The sequence below is a fragment of the Falco peregrinus genome, chromosome Z, assembly GCF_023634155.1.
Source record: "Falco peregrinus isolate bFalPer1 chromosome Z, bFalPer1.pri, whole genome shotgun sequence".
NCBI classification, from domain to species: domain Eukaryota; kingdom Metazoa; phylum Chordata; class Aves; order Falconiformes; family Falconidae; genus Falco; species Falco peregrinus.
The window spans coordinates 72,343,308-72,364,777 of record NC_073739.1 but is presented as its reverse complement, the minus strand read 5'-3'; the positions used below and the strand labels follow the sequence as shown (position 1 = coordinate 72,364,777).

General features: G+C 42.6%; 1 protein-coding gene across 7 annotated transcripts in view; it reads right to left on the bottom strand.

The window, feature by feature from the left end:
- PRLR (prolactin receptor) overlaps positions 1–21,470 on the bottom strand; it is a 122,937-nt gene that overhangs the window by 55,143 nt on the left and 46,324 nt on the right. For 6 of the 7 annotated variants that reach the window (XM_005230393.3, XM_027797174.2, XM_027776808.2 and 3 more), the window contains one exon: positions 13,218–13,308. The gene's annotated coding sequence lies outside the window, so the exon portion shown is untranslated. Of the gene's footprint in view, positions 1–13,217; positions 13,309–14,006; positions 14,185–21,470 lie in introns of all 7 variants that reach the window. The other variant, XM_027797175.2, reaches the window with a different exon arrangement.

Sequence of the window (21,470 nt, the reverse complement as noted above, 5' to 3'; positions counted from 1 at the left end):
CAAGTTTCTGCATGTTCAAGACACTCCCTGAGAGCACCAAACAGTGAAACCCCAAGTGCCCAATACTTCCCACAGCATCATCCTGCACAATGGAGAATATGCTGCAATACATCATTTCAGGGCTGAAGACAAAAGCAACACGAATCCAGGTGGAATACAGCACCTTCCTTATTTTAAGATGCTTGTGTAGGTAGGATCAAGTTTTTGAAAATGCTACCACTGGTGGCACCATGGACATCACTGCCTATATGCCATGAATGTACTGGACACGAGCATAAGACAAAAATAAAGAAACAGTGTCTATCAGAAATCTGAGGACAGGGACAACTGGAAAAGAAGTGGGGAGGAAGAGCTCTTGTTGGAGATCCTTACTCTGGGGAGAACTACAGAGCCTGTAACTGTGCATGAATTCATCACCATAATGGGATAGAGAAGAATAAAAAGAGTCTTCAACCAAAAAGGTAGTGGCAAAATTTCTGTTCACACAGCTGTCGGTTTCCTTTTCCCATGGTACACCACTGTTCCAACAATATCTTCCATGGCCATCAACTCATCTAGGTTTACAATTCAGAAACAATGAGATAGAATTACCAGCTAAATCCATCCAGCTGGGACACCCCTTCCTCCTTCTGGCAAGGAATATTGATGCTATTGAGCTTATTGGCCTCTACCCAGACTGTTAGTTGGCCCACATACAAAGAAATCCCCTTCCCTCTGGAAGGACCTGGCTGGCAAAATTCAGCCAATGACAAAAGAGACCAGAGCTCCATTAAGTCAGTTTCATTATCACCTAGTACAGAGAACAAAGATCCCAAGACAGTGCAATAGATCATAGCTCTGAAAGGAGTTCCTAAATATGTCACAAAGGAAAGGGCACAGTCCTGAATCAGGACAGAAGCTCAATGCTGTGCCTCATCATGATCTTACAGTGCAATCTCTGTTGCAATGCTTGCTGAGCGTGCTTTGAGCTACTAAGGAAAACCACGTGTGCTAGCAAGTAGACACATGCAAGGCTGTCAAAGATGTTCTGGCCAAACGGAGGAGGCTGATCAGATCAACAAGGACTGGCAGCCTTGCCCCATGCTTTTTCCAAAGAATTATTTCAGATGGAGGGCAGGGACCCTGTCATATCGTGCCATCTTTTCTTGTAAGGCATTCCCAAATGCAGGTGTAATGTCTTCACTCAAACACTGTTACCATACTGCCTGGCAGAGGCAGTCCTGGCTTTGGGTGAATGCATCATGAGCTGAATTAAAGGCAGGCCTGCAGTGTGCTATAGAAGACAGGGCAGCACCAATTGTATGGGCTAGAAATTGCCGTGGGAGAAGGTACAAGCAGCAGAACAGGGTTACACAACATACGGACTGGAAAAGGGGAATCTGAATTGGGTCTCTACTGAGGGTCACCTTTCATAAAAGCTGCTCATTTGCCCTTGACAGAAAAGGAACACACAAGCAGGAAAAGTCTGGGCAACAATAAAAAGGACTTATTGAAAAAGTAAAGAGGAAAAACTCTGCTGGCCCAAGTTATTGCACGCAAAATCTCGTTCAAGTACAGCTGCATGTCCTGTGTATCCCATTAGACTATACCTTAGGCTATCTAAGCATAAGTGTTGAATCCAAGCAAGTCCTCTTGCTTACCATAAAAAGGCTGAAATAAAACCCATGAGAAAGCCTTGGTTTTTTATTACCATGGTGGGTTGACCTTGGTCAGCTGCCAGATGCCCACCTAGCCACTCTTACCCCCCTCTTCAACAAGAAAAGAGGCAAAAATAAGATGAAAAAACCTTGTAGGCTGAGATAAAGACAGGCATATCACCTACCAAGTGCCATGCCAAATGAAACAGATTCAGCCTGGGGAAAACTAACTTAATTTATTGCCAATTAAAAGGATCAGGATGGTGAGAAGAAGCAAAGACAAAATTAAAACAACTTTCACTCACACACCTTTCTCCCAGGCTCAACGTCACTCCTTCATTCCTGATAACTCTACTGCCCATGACCAAAGCAGGTCAGGGGGGACCAGTGGATTATGGTCATTACACAACGGCTCATCTCTGCCACTCCTTCTTCCTCACGCTTTTCCCCTACACTATTCCCCTGCTCCAGCATGGGTCATTCCCTTGAGCTGCAGTCCCTCAAGAACTGCTCCAGTGTGGGTCCTCTCCAGAGGCTGCAGTCCTTCAGGAAAAAAATCTGCTCCTGTATGGGCCCTTCAAGGGCCACAGTTCCTGTCAGGAGAACCTGCTTCAGTGTGAGCTCCTCCACAGGCTGCAGCTCCTCCATGAAATACCAACCGGCTCCAGCATGGGTTTCTACATTGGCTGTAGCGTGGGTATCTGCCCCACTGTTGTCTCCTCCACTAGCTGCAAGGGAATACCTGCTCTGCCACCTGGAGCACCACCTGCCTTATTCTTTTACCTGATGCTCACACTTGCTTCTTGCACTTTCTTCCCTCATTTGTCACATTGCCCTGCAATGTTTTACCCTACACCTATTATTTTATACCTTGCACATTTTATATGTTTTATACCTTATTTATTTTATACCCTATTTTATCCCCCTGCACTGGGCACTGGCGAGGCCGCCCCTCGACTCCTGTGTTCAGGTTGGGCCCCTCACTGCCAGGGGGACGCAGAGGGGCTGCAGCGTGTCCAGAGATGGGCAGGGGGCTGGTGCCGGGGCTGGGGCACAAGGCTGGTGGGGAGCGGCTGGGGGAACTGGGGGGGGTCAGCCTGGAGAGGAGGAGGCTCGGGGGCACCTTGTGGCTCCCTGCAGCTGCCTGACAGGAGGGTGTGGGCAGGGGGGTCGGTCTCTTCTCCCAGGTGACAAGTGACAGGGCAAGAGGAGACGGCCTCGGTCTGTGCCGGGGAGGTTTAGGTTGGGTATTAGGGAAAACTTCTCCACTGAAAGGGTGGTCAAGAGTGGAGGTGTTCAAAAACCTTGTAGATGTGGTGCTTAGGGACATGGCTTAGTGGTGGACTTGGCAGTTTTGGTTTAACGGTTGGACTTGATGATCTCAAAGGTCTTTTCCAACCTAAATGATTCTGAGATTCTATGATTTCTCCAAGCTTCATCTTTCCCTGAGAGCCAAGGACAGCCTCAACTGCTTTCAGATACTTCCCCAGGCCCTGAGACTGTTCCAGTGAGAACATCACCTGACAAGTACATCATCCCCATTTCTTAATAAAAAAAATTTAAAATGTATTTAGTGCTCTTTTTTCTTATTTTATTCTCAGAGTTGACTATACAAATACGTCACTCTGCCAGAACCCTGGAAGCTCACTGCTATAAGGTAAACATGATCCTCAAACGCTTGTTTGGAAGGTGCTAATTTCAGAAGACAATTATCTTCAGGTTTATTCTTCTCACAGTTCCTATAAAGCTTGATGAATGCACACTCACAATAAATTCTTAAAACCCAATCTATAATAAATGGGTTTTATTATATAAATGGCTAAGCATATAAAGTATTTATAAAGTCATGACATTTTTAGATTGTTGTTTAGCAGTCCTCTAGGTATCACCTTCTTTCCCTGATACAATAAAACTGGAAACTGGGACACTTCATGTTTACACACAGGAAAGTGGAACAGTTGCAGACATGGCAAGGGTTGCTGCTGACAAGCTCATGTCAAATCTGATTGTGAATTTAGAGGATGGCAGCAATGAGCAGGTATTTGCAATTGCTTTAGAAAGACCTTTTTTTTTTTCTTTAGAAAGAGCCCTTTTCTTGTTGTTACTAGTGCAATACAGAATAAATCTGATCTTGATCATGCAGTTCCAGATCCCCACTGAAATTAACTTTTTCGGAGTTTATAAAGATTATGAAAGATGTTTCACACTTCAAAGTTTTCTATCCTAACTGACAAAAGCAAAATCAAAGACTTTGTACCTCTAAGTGAGAAGTTATTTCATCCCTGTAGACTAGAGTGAGTTGAGTTAGACAATGAAAGACAATGATCAAAAAACTGTTGCTTACATGAGAGGGAATAGGAACAGAGAGGAGACAGCAAAAAACCACTTACAGGTTAGCCTACCTCTGATTAGAGGTGTTCCTATGGAAATCATAGACAGAGCAGTCATCTTCACCACGCACAGGAGGTCTTGTAAATTTTGGTTTTGCATAAACAGGAGTCTTAAAAAACTCAGAATATCAAAAGCTACCTTTGCCCACACATTGAAATCTCATGCACAGGGACAGTGATTTTGAAAAGATGAATATGTTTTCACCTTTAGAAGCACAACAGAGAAGAGGATCTATGTTTTAATTTTTGTTTAAACTGTCTGATCAAATTAAAGCAGCCATTACTAATCTAGCTTCACTTCTACCTGTCTACTAGTGACAGTCTTAAAACAGAACTGAGTGACTAAAGCAACAAGATCCCAGTTTGTACAGGAAAGTATAGAGAGAAGGGAGTTCCTTTGAACTACACACAATTACATATTATTTCTATTTAAATATACTTTTAAAAATTACACACATTTTATAAAATTTTAAAGAAATTATGAAACCTCCAGAATATTTCTTCCTTATAGACATATTCTGATTTTATTCTCGTTACAGAAATATCAGGTGCTTTAACTGTAGTGAAAATTTAATATTAATCACCTACACACGCACACTGCTAAGAATGACTCAAGCACAACCTTTTTATTCTACCATCATAATCTAGCTTTGGCTGACTTGCAGGATACTGGAACAGAATGTTGATCTGGAAACAATCTTACTGAACTCAGGACAGCAGACAGCATGAAAGAAGAATTACATCAGCAATATTCTGTAAGACTAGGTCAAGACCGCTGATGGACAGCCACACAGTTATTTACTAAGTGATGACAGCAGGATTTAAAAACTGTTCTTATTTAATGCCAGCCAAATACAGTTTTAATACGTTAAAGCAGAATAAATATAAGAAAATCTTCAATAACATTAAGTCAGCGGAGAGCTCTGATCACCCAAAGACATTTCAAAAGACCAAGTATATTATTCCAATTTACTTAAGAGAATAATTCCACTCTGAGGACAAGTTGTCCTGGTTTCAGCTGGGATGGAGTTAATGATCTTCTTAGCAGGCAGTAAGATGTTGTGTTTTGGCTTTGTTGTGAGACACTTCAGTTTCTCAGGTATTGTTAGAGAAAAGGCTGGAAGAGCACAAGGCATTGGGAGGGGACACAGCCAGATCAGCTGGCCCAAACTAGCCAAAGAGGTATCCCATACCATGGAATGGCATGCTTGCTGTATATATACTTGAGGGGTTGGCTGGGGTGGGCAGATCATTGCTCGGGGACTGGCTGGGCATCGGTCGTGCATGGTGAGCAGTTGTGTTGTGCACCAAGTGTTCCTCTCTTTCTTTCCCACTGGATTTTATTCTTTCCCTCCCTCTTTTCATTATAACGGTTATTGTCATAATTGTTATTATTGTTCTTTCATTTTTATTCTATTTCAATTATTAAATTGTTCTTATCTCAACCCTTGAGTTTTACATTCCTTTCCAACTCTCCTCCGCATCCCTCTGAGTGAGGGGGGAGTGAGCAAGTGGCTGCGTGGTGCTTAATTACCAGCCAGAGTTAAACCACAACACAAGTACAATCTTCTTGTAAGGCCAGAACATTTTAAATGTAAGCTGTTTGTAAACAGGATTTTTCTTTAAATGTCGTAATGAATTATTTGTCATTCATTAACCATGTCATTGTCCTGGATATGCTAATTGAGTAAAGGATAGAACCAGAAATTACTAGAGATACATATTTTCTTGTTTGATACGTATGATTTTTTAAAGGCTTAATGAGCTTGAATTAGAACTACAGTCCCATATGAACTGCTATAAATTTTGTTGTGTTTTTTATGTCTGTTTAACTAATATGTAAAAGGGAAGACCAGGATCCTATAGCTTAGCTTTCCCATTCATTGCTAATACAAAGCAGAGCACAAGACTTGTTACTATGAATGCATAGCGTAGCTCACCTATGGGAATTTTCCATTTATTGTGTGCGAAAGGACATACCATAAATGATGCTATGGCCCCTGTTCATTGGATAAATCCAACTGTAAGGAAGTGTCTAACCTTCTCCAACACACCATCTTGTTTCTGGAGAAAGCAATGGTGTTTACAGTTAGTGCCCTATTTGATTCTCTATCTACACTATGGAGAACATAAAAATCAGATACTGTAGGCACTGGAAGATACAAAGTTTTGCACACTCACTCCCAGCCCCAATCATAACATCTATTACCTCACTGTCGTTCTAGCTCTGAGCTAATGTGTGTTTTTATAAAGCTGCCACAGCTCTGAGCACACTCCTACCTTCCTCCTGGCCAAGGGTTTGGTTGCTTGGGCTCAGGATCAGCTTCAATAATGGTGCAAGTGCAAGTGCAAATGTCTGCCTTTGAAGACGGGTCTTCCAGAGAAAGCTCTGCTGAGAAGCCTCAGTGAGTGCTCAACCCCATTTTGCTCTGCAGTGGCTTTTAAGGTGAGGGCTTCATGCTTGGCCCCACCTGAACTACACTGCAGCTGTGTTGCAGTCATGCCTGTGCCAGCCCAGGCACCCCACTGATCTGGATGCTGACCCTGAACATTGAACTTGAGCACCTGGCCTGATGCCTGAGCCATCCCGTCTCTGCGGACTTGTCTGGCCACCTGGGATCATGGCAGAACCTGGCTACCATCACCAGGCTTAATCAGGCACTGCAGGGATAAGCTCTTGCACATATTATGAAAACACACAGACTTTTGCCTCTACCTAGTTTATTGCTAGGCAGCATACCATGTGTCTGAGACTGCAGCTGGTGCATTTTGACAATATGGCTGAGTGCATCAATGAAGCAGGGAGGTCTCACTCTTCTCACCTTCCTTGCTTCTGGACATGTGCTCCCACTTCCCCATGTGCCAGCTGAGCTCCAAACTGACAAACAACTACTTTGGACCAAAAACTTCTGTCAGGTTAGAGAGTTAAATCAGTTTCATAAGAGGTCCACTGAGCACCAACGATGGTGCAAAGGAAGTAGTGCTCACTGGTAGGTAGGAATAAGAGCAGAGGGAGGAGTGGGTGAGCAAGACCTCCACTTTTACAGAAGTGTTTGCTAGTTTAACTAAGCTGCAGCATCAAACCCAGTCCTAAAAAGTTATAGCCAGCTGCATGACCCATCTCTGTACAATCAAATTGTGCTATGCTACATTTCCTTAGGTTCATGAAGAGTATGCACAAATGCACGTGTTCTCACCAGGCTTTCTAGTTAAATCCTGCATAATTTCTCCATATTTTATCAATATTCCTGGCTAAGTGAGGAGGTCCCCAGAAGACGGGAGGTCAGCCAACATGACACCCATCTAAAAGAGGGTAGGAAGGAGGATTCAGGGAACTACAGGCCTGCCAGCCTGACCTCGGTGCCAGGGAAGGTTATGGAGCAGATCATCCTGGCTGCCATCCCGTGGCACATGCAGGTCAACCAGGGGATCAGGCCCAGCCAGCATGGGGTTATGAAAGGCAGATGGACCTGATCTCCTTCTACAAGACAATGACCCACCAAGTGGATGAGGGAAAGGCTGTGGATGTTGTCTACCTGGATGTTAGTAAAGCCTTTGACACCATCTCCCACAGCATCCTCCTGGAGACACGGGCTGCTCGTGGCTTGGGTGGGTGTGCTCTGTGCTGGGTTAAGAGCCGGCTGAGTCCAGAGCGTGGTGGGGAATGGAGTTACATCCAGCTGGTGGCCAGGGCCCAGTGCTGGGGCCAGTCCTGTTTCATATCTTTACCAACGATCTGGGTGAGGGGACCGAGTGCCCCCTCAGTGAGTTCACAGGTGACCCCCAGCTGGGGGGAGCGTTGATCTGCTGGATGGCAGGAGGCTCTGCAGGGGGGTCTGGGCAGGCTGGAGCGATGGGCCCAGGCCAGTTGTGTGAGGGTCAACCAGGCTCAGTGCCGGGTCCTGCCCGTGGGTCACACCAGCCCCCGCAGCGCTGCGGGCTGGGGGCAGGGGGCTGGGAACTGCCTGGGGGGAAAGGGCCTGGGGGGGCTGGTCGGCAGCCGGCTGGGCATGAGCCCCCCGTGTGCCCAGGTGGCCAAGGAGGCCAGCAGCACCCTGGCTGGTGCCGGGAACGGCGTGGCCAGCAGGGCCAGGGCAGTGCTGTCCCCCTGCACTGGGCACTGGCGAGGCCGCCCCTCGACTCCTGTGTTCAGGTTGGGCCCCTCACTGCCAGGGGGACGCAGAGGGGCTGCAGCGTGTCCAGAGACGGGCAGGGGGCTGGTGCCGGGGCTGGGGCACAGGGCTGGTGGGGAGCGGCTGGGGGAACTGGGGGGGGTCAGCCTGGAGAGGAGGAGGCTCGGGGGCACCTTGTGGCTCCCTGCAGCTGCCTGACAGGAGGGTGTAGGCAGGGGGGTCGGTCTCTTCTCCCAGGTGACAAGTGACAGGGCAAGAGGAGACAGCCTCAATTTACGCCAGGGGAGGTTTAGATTGGGTATTAGGGAAAATTTCTCCACTGAAAGCATGGTGAAGCATTGGGACAGGCTGTCCAGGGTTTTACTTGAGTCACCGTCCCTGGAGGTATTTAAAAAAAATGTGTAGATGTGGTGCTTAGGGACATGGTTTAGTGGTGGACTTGGCAGTTTTGGGTTAACAGTTGGACTTGATGATCTCAGAGGTCTTTTCCAACCTAAATCAACTCTGTGATTCTATGATTAAACATGCTGATAGTTTTGGTAGTTTAGAAAGAAAAACAAAGGCTGCACATGGAAGCAAATTAAAACAAAAAAGACCAATGCCCTACTTCCCATCAGGAGGCAATGTCCAGCCACCTCCTGGGATGTAGGCCCTCAGTATGCTTAGAGGTTGCTCCAGAAGACAAATGCCTTAATAATTACTGCTCCCTGCTCTCTTCCTTAGCTTTTACTGCTGAGCAGACATAATATAGTATGGAATATCCCTTTGGTCATCTTGGTTCACCTCTTCAGACTGTGTCCCCTCCCAAACTCTTGCCCACCCACCGCCTACTGGCCTTTGGAGGAGGGATGTTGGAGAGACAGCCTTGATGCTGTACAAGCACTGCTCAGCAGTAGCCAAAACACTGGTGTGTTACCAACATCTTTCTAGCTACAAGGATTGCTATCCCCTCCTAACTAGACCAAATACACTCACCCAACCCAACCCTCCCTGAACTTGCCAATGTCAAAATGCACTCTGCAGAACACAGACAAGCTGCTTGACCCACCAAACTACAGGATCTCACTACATTTTGATTATTAATGCTTATACAATTTTCTTTAGTGAAGAAAATTATTACACAAGGGCTCCAAGAGGTCTGTGGGAAGTACATAAACACCAGAAGTGTTTATTTAATTACCAGTCCCGCTTGAGTGCACATTGCAGATTTCGACAGTGTTTGACACAGCCAGGAATATTACTGGATGCCTGATTAAAAAAATTGGGTAAGAAACTAAGAGAACAATATGAAAATATCTTCATTGTACAGAGCTGGGTGACAGAAACAAATACAGCACTTCTTCATAGTCCTCTATTTAGTTTGGTGGTTAAGCACGCACGTTTCCTCAGCAAACCTCCCAAAAACCTTTAGCAGAGGTTATACACATGGAAGAAAAGCAATAGTGCATAGAAAGAAAAGTGCAAATTCAGGGCAATTGCTCTGCTTACCAATGTAGCAACTTGCAACAATCTGAGCAGGAGGTCAACAAAACAGGGCTTTATAAACTCAGTAACAGTTACCACTAACATGGGCAACAGTGACTTTGAAGAGGCATCTGAAAGGTGGGATTATACCCCTTGGTCTTTTCCCTCTCCTGCCATTTTTTCCCAAGGACTTCCCTTCACTTGCACACGTCAGGAAGGACAGTCAGGAAAGCAGTGGGAACACTGGCCAGACCTGTCCTGCAGGTGCTGCCCAGCCATTGTAACATCGGTGTTTGAGGGGATCACAGCCTGCCCTTAAGTGCCATAAAGCACATCCTTCCCACCACAGGCAGCACCTTAGCTTCACAAAGGCTAATTAAGCTTTCACATTCATCACTGATATGTCAAAAGCTCAAGAGTGAGAAAATCTTAATACCCCTGCATACACAAACCAGCTGACAACTGCCCAGACCTGCAATGAAAATATGTGCTGCAGGCAATGAAAATAATAGCTGAACCACACAATTCCAAAAAACTAACATTAGTGCCATGGTCCAGTCTCAAAAAATCATTTTTGAATTAAGCTAGATCTGTAATATGTCAGGGATCTGTCATCCACATACTTCTCTACAGATCCACCCTCACAAGAGCCAACAGCCTGGAGCACAGGCTGGAAGAAACCACCAGATTCAGACAAGCCACCTGCTATTATGAATAACCATATTGCAGAAGCTTGTTAACGAATTAATCAAGATACATTTTAAAAGTAGCTACTTCTTTGGCTCTGACTGTTTTTATTGGGCAGTGATCCAGCCTTTAATTGCTTTAATGGGAAAGAATCATCTTCCCATTTCCAGCTAAAGTTGGTTCTCTATTTTAGATCTACTTGTTCTTGTGGCCCAGATAGTTCAGAGTTTTGTGTTTTCTTCTCCTCTCTGTCCTTAGTGTTACAGTGTCCCATTGGCATTCTTCCTCTATGGTACAATATGTTGAGGAGAGATTCAATATCCCCTCTCAGACAGCAGACAAGTTGAATGGGGCTTTGATGTCCCTGCCTGTGGTAGGGGATGTTGAAAACTGGTGATCTTTAAAAGGTCCCTTCCCACCCAAATGATTCTGATTTGAAGATTTTATTCCTTCTCAGACTTTTTGCTAGGGTAAAGATTATTTTTGAGGTATCTTCTTGTAAGAAAGGCTACTAGAATAGTAAGAATAGAATCTTTCTTTGCATCTGCTCCAATTTTATTTTGTTTCTTGAATATGAATGAGTAGAACTTCACAACTTATTTTGATGTGTTAACTAGAACTTTGCCTAACATCATTAACACTCCCCTAATTCTGCTGGAAATAATTCAGCTAAGACAGGCCAAAGCTTCTAGGTTTTTACTTGCCAATGCAATTTTCCTGTGTTTCCAAATAATGAGCTTCTGGCTGAAACAGTAATTTTTGTTACTAGTCTATTCTCAGTCCTTGCATTCTGTTCCATTAGATTTGCATTTTGTACTACTGGATTTCATCCTGTTTACATTACTGTAGTTCCCAAGGTCACGTAGTTCTTCCTGTACAGCACTTTGATATCGGGAGTGCGCTTTGCATAACTGGGAAATTTAATCAACGTATTTCTAGCTTTTGTGTCCAAGTAATCAAAACAAGTATTAAAGATTCAATTCCAACACTCACCCTGTGGAATTTCAAAGCTAACCCTCTTCTACACAAGAGCTTTCCTTTCATTGCTAGAGTTATTATCTACTGAGGTACAGCCCTACAAATCCTTTTCTAAATCCCACTTTTCAATCCTTTCAATCCTATAGTTTCCTATTTGTCAACAAAAGGTGTGCTTTACTGAAGTTAGATGAGATGTACTGCACTTCTACATATACAGGTATCAGACTAGTATAGCTCAAACTACTTCAGCATTTCATTCTACTCTCCTCTATTTCTGTATTTGTCTTTACCTTAAAAGAACTGTTCTAAAGTTCTGCATGTTTTCTAAATTACTCTGACCAGTGTATAGCTGCCTGGATCTTGGTCTCCCAGCCTCCCCTTTAATATAGATTCTATGTGCACAACATTCTTGAGTCATCTCGTACTATTGGAGAATGAACAGACTTTATAATTACATGTTTTGCTTTCTTACACCGCCTCCACACAGCTATGTGATGGAGGTTCCCCATTCCTCAACCTTAGCAGACAACTTGGGAACTCAACAAATCATTTGCAAAAGAAATCTTGTGTGAAACTTGAAAAACAAAAGTATCAAGTGATTTATAACTGTACAAATGAATGAAGGAGAAATGTTAAACATCTACTGAAATCTGTATGAGTCTATGAAATGAAGAACAATGTTGAAACCGGCCGCTGATTGTTGCTGTGTATTACCAATTTGAGGCACTGTTCTCAGATCCGTAGGCAGTACCTTCTGTATTAGCAGCCTGGCTTTCTGTCGCTGCACCCTTGGTTTTGTGGTTCTCAGATCTTAAAAATTATAATCTGGTCTTGTCTTACAAAGACTGGCTTTAGCCCAGATGCTTGTCAGTTCACTATTTCAGCTGCTTTAAAAATGTTCTGCAATTTTAAAAGCAAATGTGTTGGTTTTTGTTTTTGGTTTTTTTTTTTAACTGAAATACCTCATTTCTCACATACATAGTTTCAAGTTACAAACTCAGGATTGTTTCTTCTATTCAGGGACTAAGATTCTCAGAAAAACCATAAAGTTATACGTATTCACATCAAAATGAAAATGCCAAGCAAACACACAGAGGTCTTTTGAGAACAAACTATTGTAAAAAAAAGTAACATTTTTTGGGTTTTTTTCCTTGTTGATACTGATTTTTAAAGAAATACAAAGTTTTCAGATGGCCTTTCAGTGTTTGCTTGTCCAACTTCATCCCATAAACCTCAGAAAAGTACTTGAAAAGAAATTACTCACATAGATGTTGCACTAAGTCTAGCTGAAAGAAAAAAAAAATAGCGAAAGAACAGTCCTAGTTCAAAGCAACAGAGTGTTTCATTCTATTAAATGAAATTGACTTGAAAATATTCTTTTTAAGTGGACTCGATCCTAAATCTGCTTCTTAACAAATTCTGAAGTGTTTTTGCCAGTGTTTCCTCTGAAGTCTTTACTTTCTACTCTGTGTCTCTTTTCCTTAAACACAAAACCTAGTGGGTATTTACTAACATAGCAGTTGCTTATTCCAATACTTAAAACTGTGGGGCATGTATATTATTTAATTTAAAACACTAATGTTCTATGTAAAACTCAAATTCAAAGATTAAATACATTTTTGGTAATAACATGACACAGAAATATTCTATAGCTCTAAACTAATAGGAATTTTACATCAGCAGTATTTTGTCCATGGCGTAAGTTTCTAATGGGATACTCGCAGAAGGGCTCTGTCTCAGAACTCCACATACCCTACTTCTTATTACTTAATTCCCAAGTTATTTGCAGACACAGAATTCAAGGAAAAATCGGAACATCTAGCACCATTTCCACATCTGAGGCTAATACATTCCAGCCGTTTAACCAAATAATTTGAGATAATATATATCATCCTGAAAAAAGGGCAGACATAACAGTGTGACATTACCAGGCTCAGTTCTCAGGCAGCCTCCACTGATTTCAGAAACCTTCTCTGACGCCAGATCTCCTGGTTGAAGTGCAGTGTTGTGGTTTTTCCCCTGTCAATTGACAAAAAATATGTTGTGTTGATTTTCAGCTTATGCCTTGTTTCTTCCTTATGGATATCTGCCACAAAGGTCTTACTTGGACATTATCCCTGGTAACTTATCTTGGGGAGAGAATCATGCTACTGAAAGGGTACTGTTAACTTTCAATTTTAAGTTTTCTGGTTATAGTTTCTGGTGATCTGTTCCTATTACTTTAACACCCAGATGAAAAGGCTTTTAGTCTTCTCTTTATACAGTTACTTAAAGATTAAGTCATCTGCTCTTTCTGAATAACCAGACCGAGACCCTGATTCTCCTCACATTAAGACAGCAACTTCAGCTCCCCCACAAGTACTGCAGATCTCTGCACACCCTTCTATTTCTTCAGCCTTCATAAAATATAGGAACATACTGAATACATGAGAATGCCTCTTGTAATAGTGTACAGAGACACTGCAAACAAAATTACCCTGTCATGGAAGCAAGCTTGTTCAGATCTCATGTTAGCCTACAGCATAAAACTGACAGTACCTAAGTTGCTCATCCTCTCTGAAGCCTCAGTAGTTCTCAGAATTGGTGACACAGTCTCCACTCTGTAAAAATTACCTTCATTACTCACTACTTGCTATCTACTGTTTTGTACCTATCTTTAATGCACTGTATGAATGGCTCTGAGCTAACGTGTGACCAAAACTGCCATATATGATTACCTTCTTCTCATCTTTGTTGGCCACTTTACTTTGGAGTGATTTCATTATTTCTTTCGTCATCAAGAATTAATCATGCAGAAGTGAATACAGCATTGCTCTGTCCTCTAAAGAATCACTGCTGGAGATTTAGCATGTATTTTAATCCATTTTTGAAGCACAAACTGTGTTAAACATAACTCTGGAGAGAAAAATAAGATGCTTTTCAAAGAAAGTATATTTTCCTTAACATTACATCATTAATGCAACTCAGACCTTCAAGAACCCTTACAAAGAAATCTTGCTTTGGGGTTTAAAGTGGTCCCTACAGCTCAAGAAAAGCTTTAGGATTCTTTCCCATTTTCGATTTCCTGTGGTTAACAAGCATCAAATTCAGAACCAACTGATGTAATCTAAGTTTCAGCTATCCTGTGTTAGATCCTGTGACCCATTCTGATCAAGCAAAGCCTGAATCAGCCAAAAAAAAATCTGGCTTGTCTGTGTTCTTACACTGAACTGAACAGAACTACATCTACACCTAATGCCTCTGCCTGCTAGATCATGTCTATTTTCTGTGGGAGCTAAGATTAGAGGATATAATTATCATACAGAAATATCAATGTATATTTGAAACAAAGAAAAACACTAAAGAACATGGACAAGATGAAACTGTACTAGTACTGGACCCTTTGAAAAAGCTTTTGAAAAGCCCTTTGTCTATTAAAAAATCTGAAATATATCTACATTCAGAAGAAAAGCAGTGTTTTCCTGTGAAAATAATTTGTGGAAAATTGTAAGACCAAACAGAAATCTTCAGGATAGAATTATTTCTCATTTTGTTTTTCTAAAGAACTAGAACTAAGATCAACCCTCAGAACTGGCCTTTAAGAGTCACCATGAAATATTTTTTAAAGAAAATGTAGTTGTTTAAGTGTACATGCTTCTGACCAGATTTATCCTTGTTGACTTCTGGTCAGTTGTATCAGGATCAGGCTGTTTTTAAGTTTTAGAGATCAGCTGAAGATTATATAAGCTAGAAAGCAGAAAGCATACCTGTAAATAAGTATTAGTTCAGTATGTCACCAGGAGATCTCTATGTTCAGCTTTATTGGACTTTTGAACAAACTGCACTTTCTGTGCACCTGCAATTTTCGTTTTTTTGGTTTACTGTACCATGTACCTTGCCTGTGGAATTCTCCAAAAAGGCTTTGCTTGACTGTAAAATTAACAGAGACTTGCCAATGTTTTTAACTTCAGCAGTCTATTTTAGGCAGCAAAGAAGACAGCTTCAGTGCAAGTCATGTCACCTGACTTCAGTTTATGTTTTACATGGTGTCAGGTCTGCTTTGTAAAACACTCCAGAACATTTGCATTAAGAGACTCTCTAAAGAAAAATATGACCAACTTTCGAAGCAAATCTCTTCGGCACAGCTGGGGACCAAGTCAATTGGAAACAAAAGGTGCACAGGGGCATGCATACCATGTGGAATGCTGTGCTTGGCAGGCCAGCAAGCTGCAGTGACAGACACGTTGCTGCTTTGCATTGTTTTCACATCCCAGGTGCTGGGAAATGCTCATGCAGCCTTAGCTAAGAACTAATGCTTAAGCTCCTCTGCAGCTTAACAGGATTGTGCTGCCTGATTAACAACCTCATTCTGCAGACAAGGATGCCTGAACCTGAGTTTCAGGGCAGATAAAAAATTAGCCTCCCACCAAGCTAAATGTGAGAGGTTCCCTGTGCGGAAAACCAAGGAGACAGGAGGCAGTTTTTAATCGACCAGTGCTACATCAAACCTGACTAAACTGTTTTTAGCACAGCACTGATTCACAAAAAAGTTTTTTGCTTCAGCTTAACCCTCACTAGTGCCTACACTAGCAGGCTGTGAACTGGATTAGTAAAGAAAAGCAAATAAATTTAACTCTATTAGAATTATGTAGCTAAAATGAAAAACAAATAAATGGTAACAAACTCATTAATTCATTGATTTAAACTCTATAATTTTTCCCATGAAGCAGTTTATATGGGAGGTAATGAGCTGCCAGTCGTCAGTCATTGGACACTGCTCAACATACAAGAGGCTGATTGAACAATATTTCATTCTGGCAGCACAACAGGATTGACATTATTAGTTAGGAAAGAGACTGAATATTTTGAGCAAAGGAGAGGCCATCATTCTAGTTTTACCAGTCTGAAGTTATTCTCATAAAGCTGACTATAATATTAGCTTTTCCTTATATGGATTAGAACAGAGGAAAATACTTAAAGCAAAACTAAAACAGGGCATAAACATGCAGTTACTTCAGCTTTAAAACAGAAAAAGGGGGATCAGCATGGCTAATGGATATCTACTATCTTCTAAAGAAATTTCTGTGTATATACAGATTGTTAGAACAACCTCCAACCTACTTACAAATTACAGATGTCAACCTATGAAAAAGAAAGTTCACATTTTGTAGTGCAGTATAATTTTCTTCTAGTCTTTTTTCATAACTCTATAGCTGTTAAGTCCATTAATATAGTACAGTTTTATAACTTGAACTAACTTCAGCAGTCCTGCCCAATAAAATCCAGATATTCCCACCTTCACTGTAGCATCATTTCCAGTACTCACCTGAACCTGCAATGAATCAGTTCAAGGAACTAAAACCAATCACTCTTCTTTCTGTAGAGCTATTTTTTTGTTATCTTAGCCCTTTGAACAATGCAGATGAATATCAAAGAACAAAGGAGGAGGTGGAGATGGTTTAAAGTCTTATTCAATCACATTTAAACCCAATCTGTTTAAAGTACTCTTGCTTCAAGTGAACACTAAGAATAATCCATGTAGAGTTTTGACTCAAGCTTCCGGATGCAGCTAGAAGTTAACATAAAGGTGACAGTGTAAAAGCCAATGAAAAACTAATTTTTTACTGATTACCACCTAAGGATTATTAAAATATGTCTCACTGTTCTCTGTAGCCATTAAGGCTGGCCCTACATAGTCACTGACCTGTTGAACTTTGTAAGCAGTCTGTTAACAGCAGTTAGCTGAAAATCAAAACACAAGAATGGACATACAGTAAAGGCATTTTTCAGGTACTCATGAGTATCACTTATTACCTGCAACAAGTTTCCCTCATGCCTGTCTGAATGAAGACAGCTCACGCTACAAATCCTAGTTCAGCTGTAATAATATGCCCAGACTTTCGTGGAGCTACTAGGCAAGTCATAGAAAGAGTCCATCACGCAACTGAAGAAGAGCTTCCAAGCCTAGGTGACCTGTGGCTCAACCACCTGTCTCCGGAACCACAGAAAAGAGCCACACACACTCCTGTGAACTGGAAAAAGTTACTTATTTGTGGGAACCGAGGAGAGGTTTTCCTGAGAGGGTTAAAATCAGCTAAATACACAAACAGCAACTTTCCTCAAGTATGTTTGTTACAATTATGTAGCAGTAAGATCTCCATCCATGCACTGGGATAGCATGATCAAAGTCTGAGAAGTGAAAAATTTGGGAACATGATGTTGGTCCTTAAGCTGTGGCTATCAATCTTCCCATAGTCAGAAAAAGAAAGCTTTAAGGTCTGGTGGAAACAGTGGTAATGGGGTGTGTGGGGACACAAAGTCCTACAAACTCGGTGAAAATTATCTCCTATTTAAGGAATCTAGTCTGTACACTAGACTGTATCTACCTGACCTTGGATATGTAGTACATATAAAGTTGTGATTTCTTGTATAAATAAATCTGAAATTTCAGGTTTGTGTCAAGAACTGCCTGTTATCAGCGGTCAGAATGAAGATGGCAGTTCCCCAGCTAACACAGTTAACAGTCTTCAGCTCAGACACATTTACCTCAGTAAGTTCATCCCTAATTTACGCTACTGTGAAATCATATTTGGGTTTCTTTTGTCTGAAACACAGAATTGAGGGTCTGTCTACCTGTCAGTATCAGTGCCATCCACAATCAAACTAGTTCTGAGTCAATTAGCTTGAGCATTTAATTAGTATCACTGCATTAATGTAACCCTCCACAAGGGCTACAATATTCTGCTTTTTAGTATTGCATCATGTAGAAAATTCCTCTTACAGTTTTAGTAAATTAAAGACTCTTTTCCACATTTTCTTCCAAAAACTGATGTGTAACATTACTGTGTGCTATAAATAGCTTCCCACTTCCATCTGCTGCCTGAAATGTCTTCTCTGAACTGCTTCAGTTTGTACAGTATTTGTTTTGTAGTTCTTCAGGATAAAACATTTGCTAGATTTGTCATACCGTATCATCTCTTCTAGACTACAGCTGCCACGAAATACTGGGCAGTGGCACGTACATGCTATACTGTTAGTACAAATACATTGTTACTAGTTCAAAACAATCCAAAACAGTACTTAAGAAAAAAATCATTTTAATGAAGACATTTCACAACAGATTGGACATCATTGATTTAGGGAGTATTCCACTTTATCAAAGGGCTGACCCACATGGCCATATTAGTATCTGCTACGCTTTTTACGGTAGTATGGCCATTGGTGAGTAGCGAAAAGCAGTAAGAAATCCAAGAGCCCTGGTTCAGCAGCACACAGTGTCATTAATCATCTGAGCTGAGTAACTCTTGCTCAGCACTCTGGGAGACAGCAAATACTAAAGGCCCCAACAAATATGGGTAACAATCATTCTTGACTTAGATTTGGTTTGTGACTATAATGACAAAAACATATGAAAATGATAAACTAGAGTTTATCATTGCTGGTTTCTATTACAGATCATTTAAATCAAACTACAATTTTTACCTATACCAGTCACTGTCACAGTTTCCAATAAAGTTCAAATTAGCCAAGAAAATTTGAACGATGCTGGGTAATTCTGAAACATGGTTGTGTTGTGTTTGCAGGGCAAGGTTTTGGTGGCGGGGGTGCACAGGGGCGGCCTCTGTGAGAAGCTTCCAGAAGCTGCCCCCGTGCCCGGTGCAGCCCGTGCCAGCCGGCTCCGAGCTGGGCCCGGTGCTGGGCAAGGCCGAGCCCGTCGGTGCCGGTGGCAGCCGCAGGGACCGTGTATTTCAGATCGTGTATTTAAGTGCGAGCGAGCCCAGCAGCCCCGCGGCCCCCGGGCCGGGGCAGGGGGAGGCCGGGGGGCTCCAGGCGCCGCAGCAGCGGCTCCCCCAGCCCGCGGGGCGGCCCCCGGCGGGGCGGGCCGTGCCCCCAGCCCGCGGAGCCCCCGGGGGAGCAGCTCCCCCCCCGCAGCCCGGGCAGGGCCCCCCCCGGGGCAGGGGGTGCCCGCAGGGGGCTGTGACCCGCGGGCAGCGGCGCTGGAGCAGCTCCGGGCAGGGCCCGTGGCCCCGCGGGGAGAGGAGCCCGGGCCGGGCCGGGCTGGGGCAGGGCCGGTGCCCCCGCGGCGGCCGGGCCGGGCCGGGCTGGGGGCGAGGGGGCAGGAGCGGCGGACACGAGGTGTGAACTGACCGCAGCCCCCACTCCCCATCCCCCGGCACCACGAGGGGTGAGGAGGGAGAGAAGTCAGGAGTGAAGTTGAGCCTGGGAAGGGATGGATGGGGAGGAGGTTTTTTTAGATTTCTTCTTGTTTCTCATCGTCCTCTGGTGTTAATAGGCAATAAATTAGGTTTTCCCAAGGCAAGCTGGTTTTGCCTGTGACGGTAATTCCTGAGTGATCTGCCTGTTGTTACCTTGACCCACGAGCCTTTTGTCCTCATCTTCTCATCTCCGTCCAGGTCCAGCTGAGGCAGTGACCAGTGACGGAGCGGCTCGGTGGGCACCTGGCAGCCAGCCAGGGTCAGCTCACCACATCATCGACAGCACAGTGACTCACAGTTTTACCGTTAGGTTCCAAAACAACATGCTGATTAGATATCATTATCACTATAGTTTCGATAATGACTACAGTCTCTAGCCTTGGATTGCTCGGCTGTGCACTGTACAAATACAAAAGGTATGGTTCCTGTTTCAAAGAATGAGAAACCTAACAATTTAATGCATAAAAGTTTCTCAATAAATCATAGATTAGAAGAGGTCTCAGGAGGTCATCTAGACCATCTAAATGCCCCAAGGAGGAACTAACTGCCAAATACATTCCTGAAATTTTCTTAATCTGTTCTTAAAAATTTCCAATCAGGGGAATTTTACAATCTCCATAGGCAATTTAGGCTACTGGTTTATTATCTTCATTATTGAAATGTTCTTAATATCTGATCTGTATCTTCCCTGCTGCAACTTGATGCAAGTACTTCTTTCGCAGTCTAAAAGCAACAAAACAGCAGACTACCCTTGTCTCTCTGCAGTGCTAAGCAATGCTACTTTGAAATCACCCTTGTCTTCTCTTATTCAGATTTATCAGTCTTGATTCATTTTTTTCATATGCCACACTCTCCAGAGATCTAAGTCTTCTTGTTACTCTCCTGCAGACTTTCTGTCTATCTTCCGTGAAGAACCTTGCCTCAGAATGACAAAGTATTTTAGTTGTAGCCTTGAAAATACTGAAGGGAATAAAAGAATCGCTTTGCACACCTCAAACCAGACTTTTGTTGATAGATCCTGGCAGAGTATTGGCTTCTTGCACAGCAGGATGACATTAGTGACTCCTGTTCCTCTTGCACATCATTACAACATTTATACAAAATACCTTCTTGAATCCTTGTTACCTCTTTCATGTATTTGTGCAGTTGAGTATCTGTGTTTAAGAGCAGCACCCTGCTCTTGTTTCTACTAACATTTTTTTTATCAGAAACAGTACAGTGACATACCAAAATAACTGCTTTCTCTTCCTTTTCTCCGGTAAACTGCAAGTCCCTCTCCTTTCACTGTTGTCTAGTAAATACACTTGGTATAACATTATCCACATCACTAATGAAACGCTAATTAGTTGCTGTACCGAGGAGTTAATCTTGTGCACCTGGTTCCAATCTGTCCTTTTACTGACAGTGACTCACTGATAACCACTTGTAAGTGGTTCTCCAAGGACCTGTGCATCCAGCACAGTAGTTTCATCTCGTCTGCTAGCTTTCTAGTTTCTAGGTTTCTAGCTACTTCATGAAAATTTCATGAAACTGTATTGAAAGTCTGACCACAGTGCAAATGTATGACATCACTGCTGATCTTCTGTTCTCAAGACATGTTGGCCTCCTTTAGAAGGAAACCAGTGTTTTGAGAAGACTTCCTTTTCAGTGGGAGCCTGTGTTGCTCCTACTTGTCTCCATGTTCTCTCATATATTAACTTCAGTGTCTTCCAGCAGTTCGTAATCAATCGGACCACACACGGAGGGTACAAGTGTCTCTGTTTTAATTGCCTAAAAATGGATAATTCAGGGAAATCTGTGTGGTGATCATAAAAGCTGTTCTTCACTCTTCTGCCCCTAAATAATTTTAATTATTAAATTTAAAAATAATTTTTAAAAGTTAAATTTAAGTTTTGTTATAAATTTTTCCTTCTTGTGCCTAAGCTGATCTAACAGTTAAAAAATCTTCACACAAGAGAAGTGCAGAGGTACTAATTGCGAACAGAC